The 12,972-nt window shown below is 36.6% G+C and overlaps 1 protein-coding gene across 11 annotated transcripts in view; it reads right to left on the bottom strand.

The window, feature by feature from the left end:
* nrxn2b (neurexin 2b) overlaps positions 1–12,972 on the bottom strand; it is a 661,917-nt gene that overhangs the window by 613,798 nt on the left and 35,147 nt on the right. The window contains exon 2 of one of the 11 annotated variants that reach the window (XM_063470250.1): positions 11,112–11,168. The exons of the other annotated variants lie outside the window; for them this stretch is intronic. The gene's annotated coding sequence lies outside the window, so the exon portion shown is untranslated. The remainder of the gene's footprint in view (positions 1–11,111; positions 11,169–12,972) is intronic. 11 annotated transcript variants of the gene reach the window in all.

Here is a 12,972-nt window from a genome sequence, read left to right as displayed (position 1 = left end):
GTGTGTAAGGCACATAATTAAACCATTTTCACCTCGTTTTCAACATTTAATTGCAGCAGACTGGCATAATATCTGACTGCACAAAAAGATTTGTGGAGAAGGCTGTAATTTTCTTCAACTAATGGTAAAAGCAAACATCTGGGATGTGGTTTAGGTTTTTTTCGTTTTTATTGTTTGCTTGGGTTTTGTTTTCAATATTATGCTTTTTCTTTTTACACTTTGCTGATGCTTCACTAAAAAAAGAACACTTTTGTCTAGACCAGTCGCTGTACACTTGTCAGTCAACGCCGCCTTTGCATGAACACACAACCACCAGTTCAAACAAAGGCACATCTGTTTGCTCTACCATTTGACACCCCATATAAGATTTCAAACATGGAGAGAGAATGTGCAAACATCACTGATGGTCAGTAAGGTGACTTCAGCTGACTTCATCTTAATGGTGCACTTTACCAAGCGCCACTCCATAACAGTTCAGTTAATTGAACTGGGGACAGAGAGCATGTTGAAAGAAAGATTAGATTTGATGAGAAAATATTCAGTTTGCACAATTGCAGCTTTAATTAAAACCAGGATTGACCAAAGAGGAAGGGAAGCCACTGGCCAATAAAGGTAAAGGTTATCGTCCTGGTGGGCAAACATGCGGTAAATATAATAACTGCTTTGAACAAAACTGATGTGCATAGTGCTGCTCTGAGCAATTTACATGCAATTTAAACCCATGTGGAAAACAACTCAGTTATGATGCAAGTTGATGATATATTGTTAAGTATAATGAAAGCTCTTTCTTTATAATCAACCCTAAAGATGTTCTTCCATGAGCACAAGATCTTGAACAATCTTTAAGGTAATTCCCCCTTTAAACAGATATATATCAAAAGCTACATCAACATTGCAGCCCATTAACACAGATTCTCAATAGTACACTGAGCTACTAAAACACAACCTAGAACATAAAATATGTGAACTGCATTATAAAGAATATTTACACTATAAATTAAAAACAAAAACTGTTGCAAGAAGGTATAATACAAAATGTGGAAAATGGAATCTAATGTCTGAAGGTTGTGTTCACTTGTCACAGCAACAAGAGTTTTAGTATAGCTGCAGGGAGAATAGAAGGAATGATTTCCTGAAGCATTGTTTATGGCAGTGCGCTTAAATATATATATTAACATATGGAGGTGTCTCTTAATATTGACCAGTTGTTACATAAAAAAACAACAACAAACAACATAAATAACATGGATGGCCAGTCCAAGTAAAATCTATTTAAGGTGAAGTCTAAACATCATATTTTTGAGACTCATAAAGTTGATGCTTTAAGAGTGCTGATCCAGAACTAGAGATGAGTTTAGTCACCACATCTTAAAGAAAGCGATAAGCGTTTGGAATCTTGTGAAGGACAGAATAAAAGCTCTAAGAATTGGCCATGCTGTGGTTTTATAAAAAATGTAGTTGGGTGTTTGAGTGATAGTGAGGTGCAGGAGTGGGAGCTCACCAAAACCCCAAGCTGCCTGAACACAAGCTTAAATCTGAGTCCCCAAGCCAGATGGGGATCAAATCTATGGATAAAGCCAGTTGCAAATAACTGAGCAGCAACCTGCTATTTCATGTTCTCTACTCTGATCTGAAGACTAGACTCTTCAGTCCTGCAAGGCACAATATCGACATCCTGGGAGAAAATCAAACACTTAACACACAGTAACAGATCTCCAAAATGAACTCTCAGGAGGGGAGTGTTTTAACGCCTCTTCGTCTACAAAGCTGTTTCATAGAACCCAATTTAGAAATGACCTTTTCTAAATTCTAAACTCAGTTTTCATTAACTTGATTGAATTTTAAAAAGCACCATACTCGTGGTCAGTCAATTACAAACTTTTTAAAATACTAAATCTCGGTCAGCCCTCGGTAGGTTGGTCATAAACTTTTTAAGTGTGGTTATTACTTCACACATCATCAATGAGGATAGACAGGCTATTGTGTGCTTGTGAGTATTTGTTTGAATCAGGATCATAGCAAAACACTCGGGAAAACTACAGCGCCAGCTTTTCCAAGCAAGCCCTACCAGTAACTCATGGCCCTCTTGTTGAGTGAATGAAAAAAAGAGAGATCATCAACGTGACATGCTGGACAGGATGACAAAAAGCAAGAGAGCGAGCTAGACAGAAAGTGAGGAGGCCATCATGTACAACCCATATTGATACAGCACTCAATAATCCCCCCATCCAATTCGATACACGTGCTTATGTTGCAAACAGCCTTAAAAGCTCAGTCTTAAATCTTTATGACTGGTGTCCTCATAAACTTCTCCATGAATCCTTTTCTCTGTGGAGACTTGCTGATGCCTCACACACAGTTTTTATTGCGAGGCATCCGATTGCATGAACCTAAAAGAACAAGGAGAAAGAAGAGTACCATCCTTATAAAACTCTGCCCTCTGTTTTCATTAGATGAGGTTTCCAATATCTTTTGAAGTAAACAATTAAAATAATGAACCACCTTTTTTAAGACAGAGTTGGCATCATTCCTGACCAACAGATCTTTAACATATGTCTAGCAAAGTTATAACTCAAGTTAAATACAACACTGATTGCTTACAGAAAGCTTTTCACCTAAATTCATAATAACATTTCAAGACAGACATTCCACTCACATATTCAGGCAATGAGTATGTTTGTCCAACACTTTAACAAACATGTGAAACTGAAATTGAATCTGACACCAACAAGTCCAATATCTCAGTAGATCAAATTCCCCTAAATTTCAGTATCGGCTTTGGAAACTGAACTGTTTAATGACCCTATATAAATCCATATAATTATGTTCATTGAGGGCACATTATGTAAATAGGTTGATCATTACATTGCTGGTCTCCACAGCATGTTGTACACTGAGTAGATGTGACCCTGATTCACCTTTGTTTGCCCGTGCTATCAATTTGCAAGTATGAGGGGAATTCCAGCCAAGCATGTCGCAAAGTCAGGGCAAATGCCGTCCACCCACACATAAATAAACGCATTAATATGGTGGCTTCCACATTGTCTCGCATTGCATCGAAACGTAAAGTGCTGATTCAAATGTACCCTTGAGGCCCCGTAATTAATGTTATAGTTCCCCCTGCCGTTCCTGTTCTTTCACCTTGCTCTGTTTGCCTTTCGTGGTGTCTACATCACATATTTATCCTGACCCACTTTGAATTCCCTCATACTCTACAATTTATTACCTAAAACAATAGCACGGTGATAAAAACATATTGCAGTGGGTTGACATGGGACTTTCCTGTCAAGACTAAGATGAAAGAAAATACAGAAAGGTGGCAGGTGTCCCCGTACTGTGATACAAATCACTGCATAATCCTGTAATCCCTCACCAAAAGCTGACAAGGTTCAGCAAAAAGAAGACCTTACCAATCACAAAGCCATAATTTTCTCTTTTTGTGTACCAAAGAAAATCAAGCTGTTGTTATATGGCCTTAATGTAGAAAACGATATCACCATCATCATCATCATCAACATTTGGGAGCTCTGGCATTTAAATCTCAAACTGGAGCTCAACCAGTTTAATGTCATTATTACCCAATTTAAACAAGGGTTTAAAGTGGGCTGGGACCAGTTAGAACAGCATTCCGGCACATTCAGTTTATGAGGAATAAAATTTCATATACAGTTTAATTCAGTTACATTAAATTTTTTTATATAGTGCCAATTTGCAAGAATGATCAACTTAAGGCCTTTTATATTATAAGGTAAAGAGCCAACAATGAGACAAAAACACTAACATTACATACACATATGTCCCTGCACTGAAGTCTAGCAGTCCTTTCAGCTGGTTCTAGCTGGACAGTTCCTTATCATCCCTGTCATGTGTTTATGTATGCAGGCATCAATAAAGTCGCAGCTGTGGTACTTCAGCTGACACAAGGCAAGTGAGCATAAACAAAGTGTACGAAACAGTTCCACAAATACCACTAAACACAAACTTTCTCTGTGCAGTTTGACACGCAGTCTCTCTGCTGGCTAAAGGTACAGAAGCTGTATTTTTCAGTGAGAAAAGGAAATTTTGATATGTGAACATTTCATTCTGAGAAGGAGAAAAATGCAAAACAAAAAGGGCTGGAAGAACAGATTGACAGAAAGATGGACAGAGGACAGAAAGATGAGATTTCAAGGTTAAGGAGCGACTGAATTTGGATTAGGACTCCAGCGCAAACATTAAAATAATGCAAACATAAAGTTGTGTCTCTTTTTGACACTTAGGCTAGCTTAAATATTTGCACTGTATGATAAAGCACTTGACATGTTTGGAAAGCAGTCATGATGGCTCATGTTAATCTGGAAAACTGCACAAAAAGCAGTTAACCACAAAGAAATTCTGCTGGAGCTCGAAACAAAAATGATTACATGACCTGTCTGTACGTGAGCAAATTTGGTTTCCTCAACAGGTGAACCCCTCTTAACCCCTGAACATACTGTACCTGAAATAGTGCCTAGATTTCTCCCCAGAGTTATCTGGGATCCGATTTTGGTTGAAGGTGCAGCAGGTCTTTCCACTGATAATAACTACAAATTAGGTTTTCAGATGAACTTCTCTGTTACCCTAATCCTAAGTGTAACAGAATGGACACCCTTTTATTTGAATCAACAATGGTATGTGTTCAGTTTCTGTATTCTGAGAAAAGCTAAAACATGGGTGACCTATAACTCAGTCTTGTGCCTAAACACATCAACTAGACTTGATTGAAGAGACATACTGAGTTTACCAAACATTTAACTGACTGACTGAAATGTGCAGATGTTGGCTTGAGCTGACTGTGATTTAACTTTTTCTTTTACTAAAGCATTAGTTAAACCATGGGTAGAAAAGCTTTTTTTTTTAACACACACTGGTAAAAACAAACATCTCATGCCAAGCATCCACCCACCTGCCCACCCATATACATGCAAAACATGTTATTTATGCCACACAAGCTCTTCACAGCTTGACTGTGTTTGTGCCAAACTGCACTGTATGTGTGTTATAACAGATAATACAGAAGAGGAACAGAAGCCAAACACAGCAGCTGTTCTCGACTGAATGCCTAGGGGCTGATAACGGGAGGCTCCGAGACCTGTGACCCCGAACGTGCTCTGTCATTCCGGGCAGGCAGAGCATCTGAGAGTTAGCTTCTCCAGTCATGAATTATTCCATGTCTATGCCTCACTGAGTACCTGTAGTCGGCTCTGCAGAGACAGAGTCAAGGGGCTTTGACTGACAAAGCCTTTGATCCCACAACAGCCACGCACTCTATGATCAACGTCTCTCAGAAGGAGGGAAACCAGAGCTCTCTTGACATTTTCTCCCAATGAGCTCTTTCTCTCCCACTCCTGTCTCTTTCCATCTATCCATATCACTCTTTATCTGAACTCTGAACTCTGTATATCTGTGAATAGAACTCTGATGCAACAACACACGCAGACACAGACAGACTAAGCCATCTTTGTTCCCTTTTAATTAATTATAGCTCTGAAACACATCTCTAAACGGATGTGTCTAGGGCAGTGTGCTTAATTTTGGATCTATAAGTGGATGCCTTGCATAGTGCTAGTGACCATATAAGAATGCCTCTTGCTAATGTTTAACAGTCCTACAATTGTCCTCCATTTATAATGAGGCACTTTTCTAATTTGGCAAGAAAAAGATTTATTCTGATGGTCTGTCTGATTGGTCACTATTTACAGCTGTCCGCTTTTATCAGACACGCAATTCTCCATTGACATAGCTTATTTTTATGCTATTATCGTGTTCTTTATTCTTTGTCAAAAGCTTATTCACTGTGACTTTATATCAAAATATTTTAATCAAGATCCAGTAGTTATAACAGAAGTTACACATTGACTTGCAGTGGCAGTATATTTTGATGATTTGGTGGAAAACTGCACAACGATTTCAGTTGATTATAATCTGTCATGATTCAGGACTGGAAAGTATGATAAATGCATGGCTGTCCTAATGAAGTTCCTCTATGTAATACTGAGTATCCAAAACCAAGGCACTCTCTGATATTCTGCGCTCACATAAATACATCTAAAATATGTGAAATATCTGATGTAATTTCATTGAAATACATTCCATATACACTCTCTATATATTTTTCATCACCAATAAGTTATGGCTACTTGGTCCAAACGCAGGTCTCACTCTGTGGAGAAAACACCACATACAAATAACCCACAGGGGACGAAGCGCAGAAACACTTCACTTGGCTGAAAATGGGGAGTGGGCATAGCTGGCCCAATTTCTGCCTAATATTATGAGGAGTGACACTCTTTTTTTTTTTTTGCATTTTTCTTCATTTGCGTGTTAGCTCATAGCTCGGGGAGAGATGCTCTGTCATGACCCCAGCCCCAGCTGCAAGCTTGTACAAGTTAGTTGTTCAAATAAAAATGTTGCCAAACACAATAACAAAAAGCCTACAGCTGTGTGTGTAGCCATATGCTGCCATTTTACAACATTTATCCAGTGCAAACAAAATAAAAAGAAAATAAAAAAAAAATAAACAACATTTTGTTAAACACAGAAGACCACCCCACTTACAGTATATGAAACCTCTCTACAAAACTGCATGGCACTCTTAATCGGAAAAGTTATAATTTCCTTATAATATACCTGTGTGTGTGTGTGTGTGTGTCTATATTACAGAAAAGCCATTGTACATGATCTCTATCTCTATATTTATCTATTTAAAGTAATATTTATCTCTGTGTCTACACTCATATGAGTGCTTCATGTTTGTTGTATATTTGCTGCTATGACAACTCAATTTCCCTCTGGGAGTAATAACGTTTCTCTGATTCTGATTCTGATTATGTAGCAATCTACACCGTAAGTGTACATCAGGTTTTTTTTCTCAATTTGCATATATTTTGCACATGTTATTTTTCTGTTGTATTTATCATGTGCTGTTCTTTTTCATTGTTTCTATAGTTTATAAATGATCATTTATTCTATTATCTGTTTTACATGTGAATTTCATTGTACAGGAAAACATGTTTGTTTAGTGCATACAATAATATAGCTTTAAAACTTGAAAACATTGAGCTTTTTAACCAGGAAACTAATTTTTGACAGAATTAGATTTTTTTTGTATTTAATGAATAAAACATTCAATTACGTTCAATTATGTTAAATTCCAACTTTAAAATGAAAAAAATAAAAAATTAAATATTTGATTTCCTTCAATCCACCTTTGTTCTATATATTCATAAATGCATTCAAGACTCAAAAATAATGTTCATCACATCACAGTTTTCTAAATAAGCATTAAAAATAACATTTCACATAAATTCCAAGTGCTTATTAAACTCTGACTGAAAGGATATGCAGAAGGCAGTCGACTAAAAGAGTCGTCGAGGCGTTTTCTTCACTCGTGTTTGGAGAGCAGAGGCTACAACAACAAGCATTTCTTTTGTTATCTATGATCAGCTGAAATTAAGAAATCTCATTGCACTTTAAGAAAGCAATCTGAGTGGCCCTGTTTTTGTGTAATATTTTGTTTCAGACAAGCTGTTTGCAAATGGATTTTCATTTGGAATTCATTAGGACAAATCCGACTGACCATTCAAAGTGCTCTACAAGCCACATTGACCCATATGTTCATACAGCGCTTTATTCTATACACTTTAAGCACTTTACCTACTTCAGGGTTTAGAATCACACAATTTAGAATCACTCTAACTGATCCAGTTCAAATCACCAAGTAGATACAAAGTTATTTAGATCATTAAATATGATGCAGCAAGCTGGGTGAAGCTAGCGCTACACAGCTTTTTCATCAACAATTTTTACCCTCAGCAACAGAGAACCTTTTTTCCCCATACGTACAACAATTTGTATTGTTGTACTTGCATTGTACAATATGCTCAGACAGAGATGTTGATGCCTCAGCAGTGTGATTTCTCATTAATAGACTAAATAAGCTTATTTAGCAGACAGAAGATGCAGAGGTAATTTCATGACACAAATCAGTGACGCAGATTTAAAACATACTTTAACTTAAATATAGCAAAAGTTCAAACTGTTCTGATAGATGTTGTTACTTATAAAGTGTCTGCTTATTTTTATTTGCTCTCTAAATAGTATCAAAAACATTACATGTAGCTAAATCACTAGAAATTATTAGTTAAGTTTAGCTTTCTAAAATACTAGTCTGCTGGTGTATTGCTAGTTGCAAGCAAAAGATTTTTTTGTAATTTATTATTTTAGTTTGTTAAAGATTTCTATTGCTTTTCTGCACTTCATTCTTTGTTACAGTACAGCTTCAGATTCAAGTCTAAAGGAAGTCTATGTTCAGCAGCAGCAGCATTCTGAATATTGTTATAAATACAGATCAGTTTATGCCTTTTTATTGGTTTGTAAATTCTGTTTCACTGTTAAATTTCACTTTTGGGTGGCAGCATAAAGACTGAGAAAGCAGGATAGAGAGCGAGAGAGCAGGATGAGGACAGCCAAAAAAAGAGAGAACAAAAAAAGATGGATAAATAAAGGGAATGTAGCTTCTATTATGCCCATATTTTTTGATGATGATTTTTTTTTCTCCCAGTGTCTAGATGGGTTCTCTCTGGGTACTCCAGCTTCCTCCCACAGTCTAAACACATGCAGTTAGTGAGGTGAGGTTAATTGGTGATTCTAATTTGCTCATAGGTGTGAATGTGAGTGGGAATGGTTGTTTCTCTGTGTTAGCCCCATGACAGTCTGGCAGCCTGTCCAGGGTGTATCCCACCTCTCATCCTATGGCAGCTGGGATAGGCTCCAGCATCCCCACGACGAACGAGGATGGATGGATGGATAATTTTACATGCATTTAATGAAAGCGAAAATATTAGTGGATGTTCAAAAGAACATATTTATTGATATGAATAGTAGCATTTGACAGCTCTCTTACCAGTTTGCTTCTCGTCTAGGTGTCAGGATGAGTTTTCACTTTCTTTATTGGAAAATGCTACTTTAAGTGCTTGATGGACTTCCACTATGTGGCTTAGAGACTGAAACAGTGTTGTGTATGTTTATTCTTTCTCATGACAAATTCTTATTTAACTTATTTGGAAAACAAATCTGGTTAACACAATTTAGCCTTTGCCTCAGATTTGATAATTATAAGTATCCAGCCTAAAAATGGTGTATTATATTAAAATCTGGGATTAATTATTCTGAATTCATTTTAAACATTGCAATAGTTCATCCAACTATCGAAATTGATTTTGAAGGTAACATTATAATATGTACCCAACTGAAATGATGTTTACAAACGTGAATAGAGTTAACTACAAGTAGCACATTCCTTTAATATTAATTGCAAGGCACTGTATGCATGACAGTCTGACTGGAAGCTGAGCACCCCTAAATCTTTAAACCTAGATTCCCCCTGGTGAACACGATTCTGACTGTTGGCAGACAGTAAACATTTATATCCTACAAAACCATTCAAAAACACACTGAAGTCTACAAAATAGATTAATAGTTCAGAAGCAGCAGATACTGCTATCAGGAAAGGAGTTTAATTTTCCTGTTATTGCTTTTTATATTATTGCTTTAATACTCTGTAGTCACTGCTGGCAACCAACAAAATGCAATGTAATCACATATAAACCTCAAATTATCTTGTATTCCTTCCCATAGACCTATAAATTTAGGCAAAATACCTTAGACATTATTTGTATATATGAGCTTGTATGGGATTTTTTTTTCAACTCTTGGGAAATATATTTTCTTTTTCTTTCTCATTCTTGTTTCCATTTCAGATGTGCAGTAATTGGGCGTGCAGCTTTAACTAAATTATATAGGAAATTGAGGACAGTTCGCCAAAAACCAGCTTGACTGTAAAGAAAAACAAATATTAACTGACTTTTTCAACAAATTTCACTAACACAAAACAAGGTTGATACCTGGTAGATAAAAGCGAGAATGTCCATGTTGGCTAGGACCACCTCCTCCTTTGCATTTCTTATTCAATGTAGGAATCTTGGTAATTTGCCTGACATACTTAAACTAGTTGAATTGTGATTTGATACAGTCACAGGATGTGTGACACAGCCCTGGAGTTTGGGCAATTTGGTTTTTTCTTTTTTCTTTTTCTTGGAAAATAAAAATCTTCATTAAAACCAAAAAACCCCAGTATTTTAAGCTTCTCTATTGTTATGTTATTCCTATCAGTCCAAATTCAATCAAATTTTTTATTCAAAGCAGATCATCTGCCTATCTATCATCTTTCATTTTGATTGGTCTTTAGATCTTTATCTTGATCTTTATTGGATTGAGAGTTTTCCAGGAAACCTTTTGTTTTGTCCAGTTTTTAAAATAATAACTAGCTTAGCAGAATTGAGACAGTAATATGAAACAGGTAGAGCTGTAACTGAATATTAAACTGCATTATTATTATTTTTTTATTGTTTCAGTATTTGCTTTTTAATTGTAGGATTGAAATTAGGCGTGTATGAGACTTGAATGGAGGTTTAAACGTTGCTATCACTGATAGCCAGCACCAAAAATGCTAGTTGGTTGAATATATTCTAATTTAATGAGTGTACAAGAGCAGTTACTGGATCAGAGGTATTACAATGCCAGGCAGTTGTGCCCTTCTCTCAGTATTTCTTTGAAAGGAAGCTGTAAATGAGCCAGGGTAAAATAAATAGAACACAGCCATGACTTTGATGTTAAAAAAAGCAACCATATAGATAGATAGGTTTTTCTTTCATAGTAGCTCTGTCAAGAGGCTCAGGGTTCAGAATCTGAACATATTTTATCTCTTTAATTTTACAGTTAGTTCGAGGTAGATGCACTCTGACACTGTCAAAGTAGTCCTCATAATTGGATTTGTCAGCCTGAGACTTGGCACACATGAAAATTAAAATGATAAGCTTCATTTTGCAGATGATGGTCAGTCCCAGTGGAAATATGTTTATATTGCAAGTGATTAGCCGAGGATGATGTCTGTTTTTATGAGTCCACAACAAGCATCAGCAAAGCAGTAGTAAAATGTGCCGGCCATTCCAAGTGTGTTTCTACCCCGTGGGGATAAGAGACCAACCAGGTCCACAAATGGAATAAAAAAACAACATGAATAATTTACTCACTTCAAGTTCAACGAATACGACATTGTTTCCCCAAAAAGTTGGGACGTTTGGTGAAATCTAAACAAAAGGAAAATGCACTAAATTTCACTAACATTTTAGAAAGACATAGTCTGAAACAGAAGATTTGTATTTATCTGTTTTTCACACACCACACACACATGAAACAGTCAAAGATGCACAAAAACAAAGAGAAAAAAAACAAAAGAAAGAAAGAAAGAGAGGGAGAAGAGAGGGAGAACAGAAAATGAGGCAGAGATGGACAGAGCACAGGTTGGTGTGCTGATCTAATATGTCTGAGGCCCCCTGAGAGAGCTAAGCCTATTAGCTAATAAAAGGAAGTGGAAGGAAACAAGACAGAGGTGGCCTAATCAGGTTGGCCTGAGGTATTGAGATTTAAGTAGCAGCGACTTTAGAACCCCAAATATGTAAGTCAAAGACCTCCCTCACAGTCTTCTCTGAAACTGACACCCGGGTTGAGCTACAGAATCTCTGCTTTTCTGAACTCGAAGGAGTTTCACATTTAATTATTGCAGTGCTCTGTAAAGGTCAAATTCACTTTTCTATTTTCTCATTTCATCAACAGAATGGATAAAATAGCAAAATTGGGAACAACTATGGGAATGGAAACTCGTCTTAAAAGCATGAAATAAAGGCAAAGTCATAAATAACTATCTTCATAGACAACAAGAACAACAAGCTCTGCCTGCCAGTGTCAGTATAGGGTTAGATTATATTAGATGGCTGAGAAATATACACGTTAAATGTTTTTTTAAATTATTTAATTCACATTATTTCACTAATTTGTGATCTTGTCTCAGTTCAGCACAGTGCGAGAATTCTACTATACTATATTTTGCAGTGATCTATGCGGTGAATTATATTTCTAACAAGTAGCGAATAATGTAAAAGACAAAACCTCTCAGTCTGATGGAAGGGAAGCTAGTCAGGTAAATGGCACTGGAATTTCTGCAGCTGAACCACCCAGAAAACACAGGTCATGCTTGGACCTGCACCTCATTTTAAAGACAGAGAACACACTATCCAATGTTCTTCTGAACAAAAAACAGTGGGCTACTTTCCCCAAAGCACACAATCTTATTCCTCATAAGGACTGAGACAATTCTCCAACACTCAGGTAGAACAACTCGCACCCCATGTACCAAACTAATAAATCAAAGTTAGCCTGGCAAGATCTCGCAAGTCTCTCAAATATCCAGATATGATCTGATGATGGGATCTGGTATTGAGGATTCCACATTTATCATGTGATTAAAAAACACAAGCAATGAATCATGTGTTAAAAATAATTCCCATGTTCTATTTCATTGTGTTGTCAAAACCACTTGATATTACCAATAAAAATAAAGAACGTACCCTTCATTTCTTAATGAATTATAACATAGTCCTTTTCTTTGTCATATTGAGACTGAAAAAACAAAAAGATGACAGCTCACCACAGGATTTTGAATCCATTGCACTAGAACTCTAGCTGTAAAAGCAAAAAAGCCATCTTTTTCTGTCAAGACTTGCCCAACAGTGTATATAAGTAAAATCGTAGGGCAAATTTCCATAAAACACTGAAAGATATAAAAGACAAAATTGTCTAGTGTCTTTTACATAGTGCACACATGGACATTTAAAGCAAGTTCGTAGTTAAGACTTATGAGAGCACAATAGGCTGTGGAAAGACGAGTGCAACTAATGCTTCCATGCATGTATAAGTACACTCCAGGAGAAGAAATGGCAGTTAGATCTGGCACCAAAAAAAAAAAAAAAAAAGGCGCAATGAACTTTCAGTTCCCAAACAGGAAAAGGCACTCAGGGATCTCAGGAAACACTATGCATATTTCACTTTGTGCAA

Source organism: Pelmatolapia mariae, linkage group LG3_W, assembly GCF_036321145.2.
Source record: "Pelmatolapia mariae isolate MD_Pm_ZW linkage group LG3_W, Pm_UMD_F_2, whole genome shotgun sequence".
Taxonomy (NCBI): domain Eukaryota; kingdom Metazoa; phylum Chordata; class Actinopteri; order Cichliformes; family Cichlidae; genus Pelmatolapia; species Pelmatolapia mariae.
Note: the sequence above shows the minus strand (reverse complement) of the source record. Positions and strands in the feature narration are given on the sequence as shown.